Source organism: Canis aureus, chromosome 11 (assembly GCF_053574225.1).
Source record: "Canis aureus isolate CA01 chromosome 11, VMU_Caureus_v.1.0, whole genome shotgun sequence".
Classification (NCBI taxonomy): Eukaryota; Metazoa; Chordata; class Mammalia; order Carnivora; family Canidae; genus Canis; species Canis aureus.
In genome coordinates, this window is record NC_135621.1 from 23,999,124 (window position 1) to 24,017,638 (window position 18,515).

The 18,515-nt window shown below is 57.2% G+C and overlaps 1 long non-coding RNA gene across 5 annotated transcripts in view; it reads left to right on the forward strand.

Annotated features, from left to right (window-relative positions):
• The first annotated feature begins 259 nt into the window (after nt 1–259).
• The window catches only part of LOC144323556 (uncharacterized), a 45,049-nt gene continuing 26,793 nt past the window's right edge, over nt 260–18,515 (forward strand). The window contains exons 1-5 of one of the 5 annotated variants that reach the window (XR_013388951.1): nt 260–415; nt 6,216–6,373; nt 7,108–16,251; nt 16,904–17,140; nt 17,523–17,926. This is a non-coding gene — a long non-coding RNA (uncharacterized LOC144323556). Of the gene's footprint in view, nt 416–6,215; nt 16,252–16,856; nt 17,141–17,522; nt 17,927–18,515 lie in introns of those variants that run through there. The other 4 variants (XR_013388954.1, XR_013388952.1, XR_013388953.1 and 1 more) reach the window with 4 other exon arrangements.

Below are 18,515 nucleotides of genomic sequence, written 5' to 3' on the forward strand. Positions count from 1 at the left end.
CCCAGGAATGTGTTCTCCCGCAGGGCAGGATGGGGGACGGACACTGAACCAAAAAGGCCTCGTAAACTGTGAAGCGCTTCCCCACGTGAGGCCCCAGGCTCTCGGTTCGGGGCGGCGGACAGAGCGGGCACGGGGACAGGGAGACAGATCTGTTTCAGCACCCGGCTCCCCCTCTAGCCGGCCCCGTGCCCCAGGCCTGGGTGGGGAGGGGTGGTGCGGCCGTCCTTGGAGGGCGGAGGCCAGGGACGGGCCACGAGAGGGAGTGGGAACACGGCGTCCTGTCCCGTTTGTGGTTGGCATGTGATTTTGGGGGGACTGGCTGTGTGCGGGGCTCGGGACCCAGGTGCGGGGCACGGAGGCGCCGTGGCAGGAGAGGCAGCTGGCTAACGTCCCCTGTGTGTCCCCCTGCAGCCAGGTGAGCGAGCATACCCGGCCCACCCAGGGTGAGCCTGGGCGCCGTGGCCCCCAGCTGGGCACACAGTCTGCGACGCGGCCTCCGTGGAGGGTGGTGCTCAGACGTGCCCAGGGCTGGTGTGGGGCGGTCAGTGAGCTTTCCGGGGAGTCCACCCACCCCCTCCCCAGGACACTGTGTCCTGTGACAGCCTTTGCTATTTGCCACCATGCTGACCCTCGTGGAGACGCCTCTGGGTCCCCTGATTCCTGGGGGTGGGGCTTCCCATGAGGAAGGGGTGTAGGTTCCAGGCTGGGAGCACTCATGACCTTGACCCCTGGACCGGGGACCCCCACCCAGTGGGCCTAGCATCCTCCTGTCGGGATCACCTCCAGCTCCGGGCCCTGGGGTTGGACCATGGGAATGTGCCCACACTCTGGGCATGGAGAGGCCTGCAGGGTGGCCACGGACCCCCGGCATGAATGATGGCGGTCAGAGCTGGCCTTGCTCAGCACGCCCACCTGCCCGGCACTGGGCCAAGCCCTCCGGGTCTTCACAGTAACCCCAGGAGGGGGTACTGTGGGTATCCCCATGGAATGGACCAGGGCCCCAAGGCCCAGAGAGGGCACAACCACTGCGGAAGGTCAACAGCCAATACAGAGTAGAGGCAGGATTGCATCCCGGCCTGCAGAGCATGGGCAGGACCCCAGGAGGGGATCGCACGTCACAGCCACCGGTTTCTCATCTGCAACACAGGCAGGGTGCTGGCAAAGGGTCAGTGAGGTGAGGCTGTGGAGGGTGCGGGGGGTGTGGGGCCTGGTCGGGTAGCAGGATCTCGGAGCACATGGCGTCTGTCCTGCTTCCCGGGGACAGGCCAGGCTCCAAGCAGCAGAAGCCCCCGAATGGGGAGGACAGGGAGCCACGGGGCCGGCCGGCAAGTCCGTCCATGCTCAGCTGCCGGCCCAGGGCGTCTTTAGTGCCAGGCAGGTGTGCTGCTCCCAGAGGCCTGCAGCTGCCCCGAGGCTCTGGTGCTGGAGTGCAGACCCTCTGCGCCTCCCCCACCGCACCCTCCATGCCTGCAAACCTGCTTTCGTCACCCTTTCTCCCCTGATGAGGCTCTGGAATTAGCTGCTATTTTTGGCAGCTGCAATCAGGCCGCACCACGCCTGGTTATTGTTAGCATCCCGGCCACCGCTCAGGAACGTCGCCTCCTTCAGAAACGGGTGAGCTCATTGGCTCAGAGGTCCAGGGTCACTGTTCTGTGAGGCTCAGCAAGTAAAGCAGGGGGCGCTCCCCTCGCTGCCCCCCACCCCAGGCCAGGGCAGCACCACGTCCGAGATGGGTCGGGAGTGGGGAGCAGACTGGTCACCGTGCCGGTGGACACTGTGCACCATGACTGCCACCGCATCTCCCCTCCACACGGGGCCGGCCCATCCCCGCACCCCCCTGCTGTCACAGGAATCGGCGTGCCACCCAGGCCAGCCAATCACTCGTTGCATTCCCTCCGGGTTCAGTGATCGGATCAGGAGTGGGCACACGAGCCAAGAAGAATGTGGAAACATCCCTTTCCCACTGGACCTGTCTGGCTGGGGTGACAATGCATGCACCTGACCATAGACGTTCTCAGGCTCCCTTGCAGCTAGGAGTGGCCGTGTGCTGTAAGAGGAGAGCTGGCTTGCTTTCCTGTCAGGGGGGGACAGGCTCAGTCTGCCCGGGATGCGGATTTGATGCCCAGAGCAGGAGCAGCCACATTGTAACCATGAGGATTAAAGCCGTACCGCTGAGGGCAGAACAGAGCAAAGGCTGGGCCTTCTGGAAAAGAGGTGGTGGGCGTAGACCCATATGTGCACGCTTATCTCTTCTCGAAAGCTCAGTAAATGCTAGCAAAGATCACCCGAGAGGCCTCACCCTCAAGTGCCAAGAGAGAAGGAGAGGAAACCAAAGCAGTGTTTGGGAAGCCAGAAAACTCGTGGGTGAGCCGTGGCCCGCCGGGCAGGGCCGAGGAGGCCGGAACTCAGCTGGCGGCCTGGAAAGCTGAGGAGCAGTGACACCAGGCTCAGAAGTCGGTGGCACCAAGGGCCTCCGGAGGCGGGAGAGCAGGAGGATTATTTTAAATGAGGGGTTCATCTCCCTCCTCTGCTCGCTGGGCTGGGCGGGTGCTTCCCGAGCCCAGCAGGAAACCTGAGGTTTATCTTCAAGGGAGGATTGTCTTTGTTCGATCTGGCTGCTATTACAAAATAGCCAGCCCGAGTGGCTTATAAACAGCAGAAATTTATTTCTCACGGTTCCTGCCACGGGGAAGGCCCAGATCAAAGCTGTGGCATGGTCGCGCTCTGGTGAGAGCCCTGTCCCTGGTCCACAGCCAACACCTGTCATGGAGTCCTCTCGGGGGGTGGGGGGTGGCAAGGGAGCTCTCTGGGGTCTCTTTTACAAGGGCATGGGTGCCATTCCCGAGGGATCCACCTCCTATGACCATCACATCAGGCATCAAGATCAATTTGGGGGAGATGCAAATGTTCAGACCACAGCAAGGGCAAAGCAGTGAGGGTACCAGGAGCACCTGAGGACGAGGGGACCCCTCGGAGAGCAGGGGGTCATACTCAATATTAAGATCCCTTGGGGCACATGGGTGGCTCAGCGATTGAGCATCTGCCTTCAGCTCAGGTCATGATCCTGGGGTCCCAGGATTGACTTCCCCATCGGGCTCCCTGCATGGAGCCTGCTTCTCCCTCTGCCTGTGACTCTGCCTCTCTCTGTGTCTCTCTCGAATAAATAAAATCTTAAAAAAATATTAAGATCCCTTGCCCTATTCCTCCTTGCCCCTGCTGGAGAACTGGCCGCCAGGCCTTGACTTCCAAGGGCAAGAGGTCAGAGATCATTTCCGGGGACATGACCTTTCCAAGTGGAAAGATCCAAGACCCTGAACCTGGATGGTACCCATCCAGTGAAGACCCTACTTGGCAAACGTTAGTGCTTCCAATGAGCTTTTCCGTTTTTAATTTTATTTTGTGTTTTAAAAAGATTCATTCATGTACTTATTTGAGAGACAGAGACAGAGAACAGAGGGAGAAGGAGAAGCAGTGTCCCTGCTGAGCAGGGAGTTTGTGGGGCTCGATCCCAGGACCCCGGAATCATGACCCGAGGCTAAGGCACATGCCCAACTGACCCCAGCTTTTCCTTTTTTAAAAATGAAGTGTAGTGCACAGGTCTCAAGGGCGCAGTTTGCTGAGTTTTGACAGATGTGTACGCCCGTGGACCACATACCTGTCTCGGGGTGTCAGACGTGCCCCATCAGCCAGGAGAGCCTCTCACCCGGCACCATCAAGCCGAGTCCTGTTCCCAGCACCTGCCCGGGCAGACCCTGTTCTGATTTCTAGCACCATCGGGAAGCTCTGTTTGCTCGAGAAGTTCATGTAAACAGCATCGAACTGCGTACACTTGTTTGTGCCAGGCGTCTTTCCCTCGGCGGGACACTGGTGGGGCCCTGAGCTGTCGCACGTGTCTGCGGTTTGCTCCTCTTATGGTTGAGTAGTATTCCACTGTTTAGATATAACATGCTTGATTTATCCATTCTCCAGTTGGTGGACATTTGGGTTGTTGACAATTTGTGGCAATTACAGACAAAACTGCTAGGGAACATTTCTGCACAAGTCTTTATGCAGACACATGCTTGCATCTTGTAATTGGACATATGAGGGAAGCAGAACTGCGTGGTCATAGGCGGGGTGTGTTTACGAGAAGCGTGGCCACATTGATTCGCAATGAGGCGCCTGGAGGAACAAGAGGGTCCCTCTATGAGAATAAGGTGCCATCCCGCACGGACGCGCAGAGACGAAGACCGTTCTGGGGAAATAAAAATAATTGCAGCAGGAATGAGAGGCCCGGGAGAGGAGCCGGGGACAAGGACCCGATCCTACAGGAAAAAGAGTGGAAGCGACAGAGACAGAAATTGAGAAAGATAAGGAAACCAGAGAAGAGTCTAGGAAGTTAACATCCAGAGATCGAAATCCAGCAAGGAGCGGGCAGGGAGGACAGAGGGAAAATCATTCGTGAAGCCATCAACACGTGTTCTACTTGCCATGTCTACCGAGAGCCCAGGAAAATTGCTGAGAGTAAGTAGACCGGCACCAACACGTATCCCTTGACCTTTCAGAAGGCTAGAGAGCACGAAATCCGTCTGGGGCGAGACTAAGCTACAGGCGATGGATTAGGATTGAGGATTCTTTAGCTTTTCAAGAGCAGTTTTGGGAGCCAAGTGACCAGGGCGTGATTCTTGTGGAAGCCTACAGCCGGGGTGCTGAGAACCGCTCTATTCTGAGCTCAGTAAGGGATCAGCCTTCCTGTGTGGCCTCCCTGGGGCTGGCCAGGGGAGGGTAGTCCGTGGACTTGGAGGCACAGGGAGGAAGCAGCCATTGGCCTCTGAATGTCTCTGTGGCTGGAACTGTGGGTGGACTTGCAGACACGCCCAGCTTGTTTTCCAGTTTACTCACACATGTTCCTCTTCTCCCTCGTGGACCACACGCAATGCCAGCCCCAGCCCCAGAGGCCACAGACTGATCCTGGACCTCTGCTCCAGCCCTTCTGATTTGTTCCTGTGTGGGTGCCCTTGTCTCCCATGACTCAGTGGGCCTACCTGAGTATGTCCTGCCCCAGGACATTGGTCAGTGCCTCTTCCCTGATCCTCCCCTCTCTCTCTGGAGCTTCACTTCCCAGCTTCTCCCCAGACTTCAAGGTTTAATTTCTATAATAAATCCCCATAGCACCCATGCTAGCTCTGCCCCCACCGACTGCTCGGTGTTAGATACAGTTTGGACACTGAAGTGGTTCCAGAGACGTATGCGTAGAGATCTGGGATTGGTTTTCTGATCTGGCCAGACTTAAAGGCATTAATGACTCCATCACTCACTCACTCGTGATAAAGAGAAGACCCCTCTTCAACTCATATGTTGGCAAGGAAGTTACTTGAATTATTGCCTGGAGTTCCCTGGATCAAGCACCCGTGGGAGGCAAGGCTTCAGGTGACCAACAGATCTCACCCCCCACACGAAGTGCACCTACATGAGTGATTGATTGATGTGTTAATGAACTGATTGTGGCCGTCATTTCGTGATTGATGTATATCTACATACATCGAATCATCACCTTGTATACCTTAAATAGACACAATTTTACTTGCCAGTTATACCTCAATAAGGCTGGAAAGAAAGAGAATTCTACTTGCTGTTTCTGCACCGTTGAGCTCTCCTGGTTCAGGGGTGTCAGGTTCCGAGAGAGGAATGCTTCTGCTAGCAGCACAGCAAAGCTTGGCAGGAGATGCAAAGCAGAAGCCATTCCTCTCTGATTGTTCCTAATCAGACACAGTGACCCACAGGGGCAAGAATTGGGTCCCAGTTTATTTGCATTTTCCCTTGGCCCACATTTGACTTGTCCTCTGTCACCAACCCTGCTAACCTGCAGCGGTCCAGGCCCGTCTGCAGAGGTGATGGTGCCCTGCAGGCAGTGGCTGCCCATGGAACCCTCCAGTGGCTCTCCCTGGGTGCTCCCACCAAAGTGGCTGGCCATGTGTGGCTTCGGCAAATCCCCTACTGATATTTTTTTAGTTTCCAACCTCCCTGTTTCCCCGATGCCACCCTCCCAGCCCCTCCTCCCATGTGCAAAGCCCAACCCTTGGTGGGGCAAGGGACCGCTTTCCCACAGCTCTCACCACGGCTTCTCTTCCTCCGAGTCTAATATACCCAGCCAAACTATCCACCTGGTATGAAGGTAGAGACCTTCCCACATGTGAAGCATGGCAAGCCTCTATCTTCTGTGGGTTCTTTCTCAGGAAGCGACAGAGGGGTGTGTTCCATCACTCCAAACTAAGAGAGGAACATCAAAACAGAAGGAAGATATGGGATGCGGGAAACGGGATGCAGGAAAGAGGAGAAGGAGCATCCAGGACACTAGCTCCGCCCCAAGGCGCTGTGGACCAATGGACCAGATGTGAGCATGTTCGAAGGCTCCAGGATGGAGCATGTGGGGGATAGACAACACCAAGAGTGAGTTTGTGAGTGAGTCATCTAAACTGATGACTAGAACTTAAAAATTGACCAAGAACCAAACAAATGCATCAATTAATATTCACTTTGGGAAGGGGCACCTGAATGGCTCGGTTGGTTGATCATCTGACTCAAGGTTGTGAGTTCAAGCCCCACGTTGGGCTCCAGGCTAGGCGTGGAGCTTGCTTACCACAATATATTAACTTTAGGAAAACAAAATTTGGGTAGGGAAGGCTACATAAGTACCATTCTCTCTGCAGCTGACCGTCCGTAGCATTTCATGGGCAGCGTGATGGAAACATTTACTGTTGATTCCATCAAACCATGAATTAGCCATAACAGGAGTGTGAGGGTTGTGTGTGCTTTGCGAGGGGCGGTGCAAGGAAGCTATATGCCCATCTGCCATAGGGGACAGTCCAGAGATAATGCCTAAATCTAAAAACCCAAAGGAAGCCAAAACTCCCCGAGTCATCAACACAAGCAGGTTATTTAGAGATATGATAAAGACCAAAACAATGATCTAAAACAGTTGAAATCACTTGCTCTTGGGCAGGAAGACAGGAAAGGGTGAGAAATGGAGGCAGTCTGTTGTTTCGGGGAAGTAGACGATAGAACTCTTTGATGCTAAATTTCATGCAAATGTGACAGATGACAAACAAGGAGTCTGACATATTCCAGCAGCAGCATCAACCATAGATTGGCTCTGAATCCTCGTTACACCAGAAAAATATACCTCTGGGGTGTCTGGCTGACTCAGTCGGAGGAGCATGCGACTTGGGGTCGTGAGTTCGAGCCCCACGTGAGTTCGAGTCCCACGTTGGGTGAGACTACACCTCTTCTGAGCTTGAGCACCGCCCGCCAGGGCTCCAGCAGACGCCTCTAAGCAGCTACAGCAGAAGTTTTCGTGACTGACCTCCGCGGAGCTGACCCTCCCGGCCCCCACGCGCACATGCACACGCACACGCGTCTCCTCTGTGAGAGGCACGCGGCTGGCCTGGCAGCCCTACGCTTACTCCCCTCAGCCCACCGGCTGCTTCAAACGCCCACTCATCCCATGCTTGCTTCCAAACCTGCTCATGCCGGTTGTACTTGTCACTGTGGAATGACCCAATGTGAGTGAGGAAAGCGAGTTTGTTTCCCTGAAAAAAGAAACGCCGGGGTTTGAGGACTCGGTCAAGGAACCACATTAAAAATGTGCCATGGAAGAGTAGGGGGGGGGGGGATTTAAAATCCATCCGGAAGATCCTGTGCACTGCCTGCTTTGGGTATATCTTTGTTTTTCATTTGGGGACAAACCGAAGTTGCAAATGGTTGACAAAGCACCAGGAGCTAGGTTAGTGCAGCGACACTGCAAGGCATGCCAATCATCGCCAGACACAAGTCCCCACATCGAGACAACATACAATCAGCTGTTTGCAATTTGAAATGAGATGTCTAAGGCACCTCGTGTTATTTTCTTTAAAAAATTGAGGTACGATCCACACAACATACCATTAACCATTTTAAAGTACAGACTCGGTGACATTCGGCACATGTGCAACCACCACCTCCTTCTAGTTTTGAAACATTTCGGCACCCCAAGAGGATACACGTGTCATTTAAAAATGACTCTCCGCCTGACAGTCCCCTCTTGAGTGACAGACGAACGTCTCATCCTGATGGTGCTGGTGGGAGGGATGGGTGCTGGGGAGGAAGGATTTGGGCGTCCAGACACCACCAGGCTCTCACGTGGCGCATCTTCTGACGCGTGAAGCCCCCAGACACAGGGGCATGGAGCTGGGAGGCGGAAGAGGCAGGCACCGTCCGCACCCCCAGAGCATCTGGGTCAGCCGGTGCCTTCAGCCGGAGGTTCTAGGAGTCAGCGGGGTCCCTGCCTTACTCATCGCATGAGCTGGGCTTCCTGCCCTGACCTGTAACAGGCATAAGCCCACTGAGGCCCCGACTCGGTGAGCAGTCGCTGGTCCATCCTATCCAGAGCTGGACAGTGAGTGTCAGAGACGAGTGAGGTCCAGCAGCTGGTCCCCCCTCTGCGTCCTCCTGCTCCCACGGTCTCCGCGATCCTCAGGTAGGAGGAGGCAAGGAGGGGTGGTGCGAGCCAGGCCCTCACTGCCCGGGGACCCGGCACTCAGGACCCTCCCCTCTGACCACCTCTGCTACTGTCCCCGGCGTACACGAGCCCTTGGGTGAGAGAGCCTGCAGGCACCCCCATGGGCTGGGACGCTTGACAGCCCTCTGCCTCCTCGGGGGCTGTGGATGCTGGCACAAGACACCTCCCACTCAGATGTTGTGCTCGTTTTCTGAGTGGGACGCTGGATTTGCCCTATAAACTCATGAGGCCGCTCAGCTTCATGATTCCAGACTCACTGTGGAGTCTGACCTTGAGCAAGGCCATTAGGCTCACTGTCTACGAGAGGTGGCCATTGGACTAGGCCAGCTCCGTCCAATAGAAATGTAGGTGAGTCACGGATGAAGTTTAAAATTTCCTGGTAGCCACATTCAAAAAGTAAAAAGAAGGGCCACCTGGGTTGAGTGTCTGCCTTCGGCTCGGCGTGATCCCTGGGTCCTGGGATCGAGTCCTACATCGGGCTCCCTGTAAGGAGCCTGCTTCTCCTTCTATGTCTCTGCCTCTCTCTCTGTGTCTTTCATGAATAAATAAATAATATCTTAAAAAAAAAGTAAAAAGAAGTAGGTGAAGTATTTTAAGATTAATTTTGACTCAATATATCTGACACATTTTTACAACATATAATCAATATGAGTAATGAATGAGATATTTTACAGGGTTTTTTTAAATTTTTTTTTTGAATCTGATTGCATAGTTTATCCTTTTTTTTAAGATTTATTTATTTATTCCTGAGAGACCCAGAGAGAGAGAGAGGCAGAGACACAGGCAGAGGGAGAAGCAGGCTCCATGCCGGGAGCCTGATGCGGGACTCGATCCCGGGACTCCAGGATCGCGCCCTGGGCCAAAGCAGGTGCCAAACCACTGAGCCACCCAGGGATCCCCTGCATAGTTTATCCTTGAGGGACATCTCATTTTGGAGGAGCCACATCTCCGATGACAATAGCCACGCGCGTCTAGTATGGGACAGCACCGACTAGACTAGCTTTTCAACCTCTAACTGTGTGCTTTAAGCAACAGGAACAGTTTTTCAAGTGAGACTTTGTTCAGGGTCCCATCACATAAGTGGTCGAAGGGAGGTTTCTCTGGTTGTTTCAGGTTCTTGCTTTTCCCTCCCGCAGAGACCCCTCTGCCCTGCACGCCCCCAGGATGTGCAGGTGGGAGGAGTGCGATCTTCCCCGGAGCCCAGGAGGAGGATATGGTGCTTTCCAATGAGCAGACTCTCTCCTGCGTCAGGACCCGAGCCTGGCTGTCTCCTCTGCTTGAAATGCTTTTATTTTTTAAAAATATTTTATTTATTTATTCATGAGAGACAGAGAGAGAGAGAGAGGGAGGGAGAGACACAGGCAGAGGGAGAAGCAGGCTCCATGCAGGGAGCCTGACAAGGGACTCAATCCTGGGTCTCCAGGATCACACCCTGGGCTGAAGGTGGCGCTAAACCGCTGAGCCACCCGGGGCTGCCCCGAAATGCTTTTATACCCCCTTTCTTCCTCACCTCATGTCACTTCTTCAGGGAGGGCAGAGAGAAGCCATCGCAGGGTCTGGTCCGGGGAGCCAGTGGTGGGTGGGGGGGTGGCTCCATCCCTCAGGCCCTGGCTACCCACCCCGAGGTGTGGATCTCATCCGTCCCCAGTTGACCAGTGTGAAGCCCCACCCCAGGGTTTTGGGGACACAGTCAGAGGATGGGATTTGCATTTGAAAATGACCTCTTTGGCTGCCTGGTGGATGGAGGCTGATAATGATGCTTCTATTTTTAAGAAAGGCCGACTCCCTTGGTGGCGCCCTGAGGAAAGGGCAACCCTGCATGATGCCAAGTTTGATGAATAATCTCGACTCCATTGAAATGTTTCACCAGGGCTCCATGGCAAGAGGCTTAGAAATTATTCAGCCTCACAGCTGTCTCTGCAGAGGGGGGACCCCCCGGCTGGTCCCTGCCTGGGGAAGGTGGTGTTTAGTGGAGCCTTTGGATGTTCTCAGCAGCTCAGCTGAGGGTTCGAGCCCCACCGCGTCTGAAACCAAACGGCCCCTTCACGTCCAGGGATCTTGATGAATGCTGACCAGGGCGACCCAGGCCTGGTGCTGGCCACTGGGGCCGCAGAGATGAGCCAGACACAATCTTGAGCTATCCCATGTGGTGGGGAGACTGACAGCCAGACAGTTAGAAGGTGGGATGATTCTCAGGGACAAAGGGGGCTGTGGGACCGGGGTCTGGAGTAGCAGCCTGGGGTGACAGGAGAGATGATGTCTGAGCTGGGTTTAAAAGGATGTGTAGGAGTTCACCTGGATGAGGTGGTAGATGAACATCCTTGCCTCTGGGAGGCTGGTGTGAGAGCACAGGGCATGGGTGTGGACAGACAGGATTTGAGGCCGGAGGTACAAGCAGGGCCGGGTCCTGGGCTTTGCGTGTCCAGCCAGGGGGTTTGGGCTCTGGCCCAGAGTCCTGTTGAAAGGATTTAAGCAGGGACATGACACAAATCTGTAGTTTACAGAGTGGATCACTCAGCTTGCACCAGAGCGACCAGGGGCTGGACCCCAGGGTGAGCACCGACGCGGGCCTGCCCTCAGGGAGCTCCCACCTAGTGGAAGAAGCCCGAGCGGCTGCGTACCCAGGGGGCGAGAGAACATTGCCCTGTGTACACCTGAGGAACTCCAGGCACAAGGAGGTACAGGGTTTGCCCAAGACCCTCCCGAGCTTCTGATGACCCCCCCCGCAACTGGGTTCACACCCTGTGCCGTCCGCTCCCACACCAGGGTCAGTCTGCGTGGCCAACAGCGTTCAGAAGAGCTGCTTGGTACGTGTCTTCTGGAATTAGGGTATAAACAACGCTGCATTTCCTGTCTCGGCCGTTCTCCCTCTCGGATCGCTTGTTCCAGGGAAACCCACTGCCACCGTGTGCGCGGCCCTATAGAGGGGGCCACGCGACGAGGCCACGTGAGTGAGCTTGAAAGAAGGTCCTGGCCCGGTCAAGCCCTCAGGCGATGGCAACTCACAGAGACTCTGCGTTAGAACCATCCAGCTGAGTCCCTGCCGGATTCCGTACCCTCCTACCCCACTGGAGAATATACGTTTGGTTGAATGTTGGGGTGACTTGGTATGTGGCAGTAGCTAGCTGATGCACGTAGCTCTCTAGAGGTCAATTCGGGCTGCAGGATCCTAATTCCTGGCATCCGTCCCTGCTTCCTGGACCCCCACGTCTTTGTGCCCTTGCCTGAGTCCCTCCTCCTTAAGTCGGCCACATGGATTCTGATTTCCCTGCTGGTGACAGGAGACTGGGGCTCCGGGGTGAGACCTGGTCACCAGTTATGGGCCTGCCCCTAGCACACCTGAGCTGCCTGAAGGTGGACCCTCCCCCTTGCTACCTGGCCCTGCTGCTGTCTGTACCTGAGACCCCCTCACCCTTGCCTGGCTCCCAGCCTCACCCTCGGCAGAACCCTGAAGGCTGCACCATCTTCAGCCAGCACCCCAGACTGTACTCCAGGACGGGAGGGGCCCTGCCTGCCTCATGCACAGCAGGACCCCCACGACCTGGACAGCGCCCGGCACAGAGTGGGCACTCTGCCACCTGTTGGACGGACGGCACATCCGTGCGGCTTCTGGCTGCCCCGCGTGATTGCAGCCCTGGTTGGCTCCCGGAGAGTGGCCCCAGCCCACCCTTCGGTGACCACAGCTCAGACCTGCTGCCCGGTCTGGGGGCTCAGAGGAAGAGGCAGCGGGACCAGGGACCGGACAGTGTGGGCTTGAGTTGGTACGAGCTAGTCTGAGTGGCTGCATGGGTCAGAGGCACCTGCCCTACCAGCCTTGGTGTCCAGGTTCCAGGGGCTTCTGTGCCGGAGACACGTCCTTGTCCTCAGAGACTCCAGGCTCTGTCCCTTCCAGCCTCTGGGCCTAGTGGGGGAATCTGCTTGTGTGAACGAATGTCCTTCTATGCCACCTGCTTGGTGCTGGCCTGGGCTGGACACGCTGGGCACAGTGGGATGGCTTGGGTCAGGCCAGTCCTTGAGGAGACGGAGCCCATTGCTCAGGCTCAAAGAGCAGGACGCCCGGCGCTGGCCCAGCCTCCGGAGGTTGCAAGAGGGGACATTTCTGCTGGGTGGTGAGGACAAGTGGGATGTCACCAGTGAGAGGGCAGAGGGAGCATGGGCAGGGCTGCACAGGGCTGGGCAGGCCTGGCCTCCCCCCACAGCCTCTCCTCAAATGTTCTCTCCGCTTCTTCCCGGGTGAGGGTCTCTCCACGGCCCGAAGCCCTTTCACATGCTGAAGACAGCTGTCCCCCATCACCACCCGCGTCCCGTACCCTTCCCTGACCCCTGCCCAATCTCTGATCGGATGGCCCCCAGGCGCCTCAAACTCAACAGCTCCAGAGCAGAGCTCATGATAGGAGGGCAGGAGAGGGTCCTGAGTAAGAACAGGGACCCTGGAGTCGCGCTGCCACTGTTTTTGTTCAGGCTCTCTTCCTCCCTAGCCGTGTGGCCTCAGGCGAGTTGCTTAACTTCTCTGTGCAAACCAAGGATGTGTCGAGAAGTTGGGGGCCAGGAGACCTGGGGGAGCAGGGGGGCTGGATGGAGTGTGGAAGACAGGTGTGGGGGGAAGGCAGGGCAGGGCTGAGCCTGTGACCCTGCTGGGTGGGGGGGGCAGCTGCTTCACCCAGGGGGTGCCAGTCAGCCTCTCATTTAATCGGCACTGCAGTACAGGACGTGCAGGCCCATTATGCAGATGAGCAAACTGAGACTCGGGGAGGGGAGATCACTTCCCCGAATTCATGTGGCGGATAAGCGGCAGGAGGTGATTCGAGCCCCGATCGGCCATTCTCTGCAGTCTGCCCCGCCGGCCAGAGAGCCCCCTGGACACATGATTCCAGGGGTTCCGGGTAGGGAAGGGGGGTGCCATTCGAGCAACCAGGCTCCCCCGCCTCCTCCATGAGGTCCCGGCCCCGTCCGTGCAGGCTCGGAGCAGGAGCAAAGGCCCAGAAGCTCACGGCGTCCGGCGGGGAAGGCCAAGCCTGGGAAGGTTCTGGGGCTGGAGGCCACCGCTGTGGGCAGAGCTGACACGGGGGGCGAGAGGCGCCCACTCACGGGCCAGGCACTGGGAAGGGGCTGAGCTGGCCCTGTGCCAAGGTGGCCCAAGGGAGGGCCCGCCGGGCCACCCCCCACCTCCCTGCCTGCACCCAGAGCGGCCGGGCCCTTGCTCAGCAGCCGTTCGTGGGGGGCTGCAGTGAGTGGGTCAACCCTGGTGTCCTCCCATCCTCGGGGGGACGGTCGGGCTTTCTCCAAGGTGAAGCGTTTGAACCTCTGTGTTCTCAGGCCACAAAGGATCTGAGGTCAATGGAGTGTTTTTGCTGCCAGACGCCCCCAGTTTTGTGAAAAATCCTTCTGAGGCTGCTGTGACGGCCGGCGTGTCTGGGTGGGCAGCCGGACAAGGCCCTAGGGGGTCCGGACCCCTCTGCTCTGGCTGGCGATGCCCAGGACCAGCGACGTCACCCACACGCACTGCTCCAAGTAAACCGGCCTGCATGCCTGTGCTGTCTACGAGCGCCTACTGTGTGCCAAGCCCTGGGCAGAACTTGGGGGGCGCATAAATAGCCCATGCCTACCCTCATTCGGGGTGACCTCCCAGCCCTGGTTTCCTAAGAAACCACACCCTCAGCCTAAAATATGCCGGAGAGACATCCTCCTGGCCCGTGTACCCTCGTGGCAGCACCATGCCGTCTCCTCCCTTTACCTTCAAACCCGTCCCCGCTTCTCGGCCGACTCCTCCACTGCGCCTTCTATTAACAAATACTGTCCCGATGCCAGAATTGTGAAGTCTTCCTTCCTGATCAGACCAACTCCTACTCATCCTTCAAAACCCACAAATGCTCCCTCCTTGGCGAAGCCTTTCCCGTTCCCCCAAGCAGGTACTCCCTCACTCCTGGGGCTGCCCAAACAGTCCCCGTAAGTGCATCAGCTGCCATGACACTGGCTCCCACCAGCGGACCTGCCACTGTCTTTCAGACACGGTTCTAGGCGCTGTCCTTGGCGCTGAGGCAAAGCAGGTGACCCTGAGCAAAGACCCAGAAGGTAAGGCCACTGGCCTTGCTCGTCTATGAGCACCCGGGATCTGTGGAGGCCACAGTACAGACTCAGAGGGTGACCACACGTTGTACTTATGGTTGTGGTGGAGGAGCTCAGGAAGGAGAGAGGGGGAGCCCTGAGAAGGTGCCTAACACCTCTGGGGGCCAGTGTGGTTCGGCAGTGAGGGGTCGTCCTGCTGCAGAAGAAACAGAACTAATGTCATATTAAAGCACAGGATATCAGTTCTATTCCTTCCTTCACCCACCCACCCATCTATCCATCCATCCACCTACCCACCCACCCATTCATCCATCCATCATCCACCCATACACCGATGCATCCTCCTTCCAGCTGTCTATCTGTCCACCCATCCTCCTATTCATCTATCCATCCATCCACCCACCCACCCACCTACCCATCCATCCATCCATCTATCCATCCTCCTATCCATCCTCCATCCACTCACCCAACCATCCACCCTTTCACCCATCCATTTATCCATCCTCCATCCACCTACACATCCATCCACCTATATCCCTCCTCCATCCATCCACCCACCCATCTATCTACCCCCTCATCCATCCACTCATCCCTCCCTCTAATGCTTGTGTTTACTCTGTCATAGGTGAGGTTACCAGGCAAAGGCAAACCCAGTCCCTGGTCTTGACCTTTTTGCAGATCTCTAGCCCTAGAACTGTGTGCTGACTTTCCTCAATCTTTGTTGCCTTGTTGGTAGGGGAAGCAGAGGTGATGACAGGCGGCGACCACACAGTGTGGAAACTGGGTTGGATAGAGGGAAGAAGGACAGGGCTGTGGGAGCCCAGGGTCCAGGCCTGGAGGTCATACAAGATCAAGAGGGGACACATGAGATGAATCTAGAAGCATCTGAAGGAGGTACAGCCAGGGCAAGGGGGTGGGGAGGATTATAAGGAGTTGAGTCAAGCTGGGCCAGGGCCAAGTGTGTGCTGTGGAGGCTGGAGGAGTCACAGGTGCCAGATCTGGGTCAGCCTGGGGAGCCAGGGTGTGGGAGTGGGGGCAGCTCTGGGGCCAGGGTCTGGCTGGGTTTGACACTTTGGCCTTTCACTCAGGCCCTCTGTGCGGGCTGAGGTCAGTTAAGAAACACACGCCCATCCTCCCCTCCATCTATCCATCCATCCACACACCCACCCATCTACCATCCTCCATCCACCCACTCACTTATCCATCCATCTAGAAAGGACGCTAAACACACCCATTTCCTGGTCCCCTGAGAGTGCCCTGTGGGGTGAGACAGAGAAGGAACCCTCACGGAGGGTCCTCTGCCCTGGTCCCTGCTGCCCTGCCCTGGGTCGCCGGCCTCGAGGACCCCCACTCAAACCCCCCTTGTTCCCAGGGAGCTCCCTTCTCACATCACAGCAGGCTGAACCCAGCTAAGGCCCCCGGTTTGAGGGCATCATTTTGCAGAGACGAAGGAAAGAGCGCGAGGGGGGCTGGAGCAAACTGGCCTCCAGAAGGACTGTCTGGAAAGGGCCGGGGGCCGAGGGGGAAGAAGGGACGTAGCTGCCGACGGGCGGAGGGCTCCAGTCATGCTGTGGTCACCTCAGAGACGGCGGCTAAGTGCCTCACAAACCCGGAGTCCTGAGACTTGACTCCTGGCTGTGTGACCCCAGGTGAGCGACTTAACCTCTCTGCTCCTCCAGGGGACAGTCCTGCCTGGTTGGGACAGCTTGGATGGCCCACGGCTGCTCAATTATGAGAACATCTCGCTTGGGGATGTGATGCCTCTCCCCTCCCTTCCCTGTGGTTTCCTTCCCTCCACACACCTTCTGACCCTCTGCCCTGGATGTGCAGAGATGGGCCGGGCTGGATGCAGCTGGGCAGGAGGGACCGCGAGGTGGACATAGAAGGTTGAGAGGTGGGAGCACCACTCTCCTGGGCACTGTCCGGGAGGCTGCAGGTTGGGCCTGAGTCATAAGGCTGAGAGGGGTGGCCTGAAGGAGGCGTATAGAGCAAATGACAGCAGGTGCAAAGGCCCTGGGGCATGTCCCGGCTGGCCACACCAATCCTTGCTCTGCCCCTGGCTAGATGTGCCACCTTGGGTACAAGCCCTCTCTCTGTGCCTCAGCTTCCCTGTCTGTAAGGGAGCAGAGAGCAATAGTACATACCTGTTGGTGTCACCTGTGAGGCGGTGGGGGGAGTCGTGCGTGCAGGGGCTTTGAGCTGGGCCTGTGAGTGGGAGTTACTCCGGGAATCGTCTTCTACTCCCCACCCCCAGCGGAGGAAATAGCAACCTGAATGCCAATTCGCGACCGTCAAACACAGGTCTCAAATCCCGCCGGTGGCGACCTTCCAGTTGGCGCCGGGGAGGAGTGATTTCACCTGCTCAGACGGCAGCTTTGGGGTGACAAGCTGTTGTCAGAAGCTTCTAACAAGCCTGGGGTGTCAGCCGGCCAAAGGACCATCTGGACGGGGCTGGGATAACTGGGTCCCTCTCAAAGGCTCCCAAGTGGCACGCAGGTGTACCTCCCCCCGCGTTGAGCCCGAGGATGCTGGGTGCAGGTATTGGCCGCCATCCCCCCAGCAGCAGAGTCCCTTTGTCAGCCCCCCCCACACAAGCTTGCACCTCGGGGGCCCAGCACGCCCGGTACAGGTGATGCGCGTGCCTGGTGCGCCCTGGGGGCAGGTGACACAGGGCGCCAAGCGGCCGCCTCTCCTGGGAAGCGTGTCCCCGCCACTCCCCGCCCCGGGAGTGGGCAGCAGGCAGCTTGGGTTCCAGTGGCCGTGGGAGGACCCTGGCCATGCCTGCCTCTGCCTCCCGGGCTAATAAACAGCTGTGGCCTCCCTGTGTTCCAGATGGATCCCAGCCTTGCGTGCGCCCAAAGAGTTCTACTAATTAAAATCAGGTTTTGACATTTGGGGTTGTCTTTTTTTTTTCCTGAAGACAGGAGATCATGCTCGGCCGTCAGCGGGGAACTGGAGCGTCGGATCTGTCTTAAACGCAGGGCCCCAGACAGCTGGGCATTACGACTCCAGGCACGTGGGTGCTCCTGTTGATTTACTGAACGCGTCTGGACTCTTCCCCCACGCTCTGCAGAGATTTGAAGGGGTCAAAGAACAAGTTTGTCTTGTTATAGGCAAACCCCCCCCACACACACACACACAAAAACAACCCAATAAACAAGATCCAACGCACACATGATTTCTGGAGTCAGAAGGGACCCACCGTTTGTGGCTTTACTAGCCGTGCGTCCTGGGGCAAGTTATTCGCCCCCCGGGGCCTCGGTTTTTTCGTCTGTACAATGGGTGCGTGCAGAGCCTTCATGGTGAGGGTCTAGAGAGGGTGAAATTAGGTCGTGGGATAATAAAATACCTTTGCTGTTCAATCGGCTTCCTATGTAGGCTTGTTTAAAATGATTCACAGGGTGAGAACAGGAAAGTTAAGTGAAAGAAAAGAAGCAGGGCAGGGGTGCCTACTGTTGCCCAGCCTGGGAGCTGCACCCACCCCTCAACCCCCTTACAGCCCTAGGCAGACTTGAGAGGCTTGGGGCTGGGCTTGTGGCCCATGGGAACCCGAGTCTGGGACACAGACAAGAGGAGGAGTAGGGAGACTGAGGCACAGCTGCTTATCTTGCTGCAGGTGAGGTGCTGGGAGGGCAGGGTGGGGAGTGGGGAGCGGGGCTGAGACCCAAAACCCTGTGGGGTCCGGCCTCTGCTTCCAGGGCTCCCCAGCCAGTCCTGACCACCTGCGCTAATGATAAAGTCCTCACCTGGCTGATGCCTGAGTTTGGGGATCAGCAGGTGCAAGCGCGAGGAGGTGGTCACAGTGAGGAGCCGTGGGGGGTCGAGGGGAGGTCTGCACCCCCTCGCAGCCCAGTGAGGGCAGTGACAGCATGTCCTGGCTCCAGGAGAAGGGAAGGTGATGGCTTCCCCTGGC